Consider the following 281-nt stretch of genomic DNA (forward strand, 5'->3'; position numbering starts at 1 on the left):
CGTCACACCGCCGGCTCTGTTCCTCCGCGTCATCCACCCCAAAGTCCTGTCTCTCCGATGGCACAGTTTGTCCCACTGAACAGTCGTCCCCTTCCTCTCCCTCCCCCTCTCCCTCCCAAGTCCCCCTCCTCTCCACTGTACCGCTCCCACCTCCCCCTTCGACCCTCCCTCCCACATTCCTATAAAGCAGCGCAAGCATTAACCGCGACGTGTCATAAAACGTTAAAGTAAAAGGCAAATAGAAACGGCGCGAGAGGTTGCCCCCGCGATCGACCGACACC

The 281-nt window shown here is 59.1% G+C and overlaps 1 protein-coding gene across 1 annotated transcript in view; it reads right to left on the reverse strand.

Moving 5' to 3' along the window:
• LOC119592947 (actin-binding Rho-activating protein-like) overlaps nt 1-281 on the reverse strand; it is a 5,893-nt gene that overhangs the window by 464 nt on the left and 5,148 nt on the right. The window lies entirely within an intron of this gene.

The sequence above is a fragment of the Penaeus monodon genome, chromosome 31, assembly GCF_015228065.2.
Source record: "Penaeus monodon isolate SGIC_2016 chromosome 31, NSTDA_Pmon_1, whole genome shotgun sequence".
Lineage (NCBI taxonomy): Eukaryota > Metazoa > Arthropoda > Malacostraca > Decapoda > Penaeidae > Penaeus > Penaeus monodon.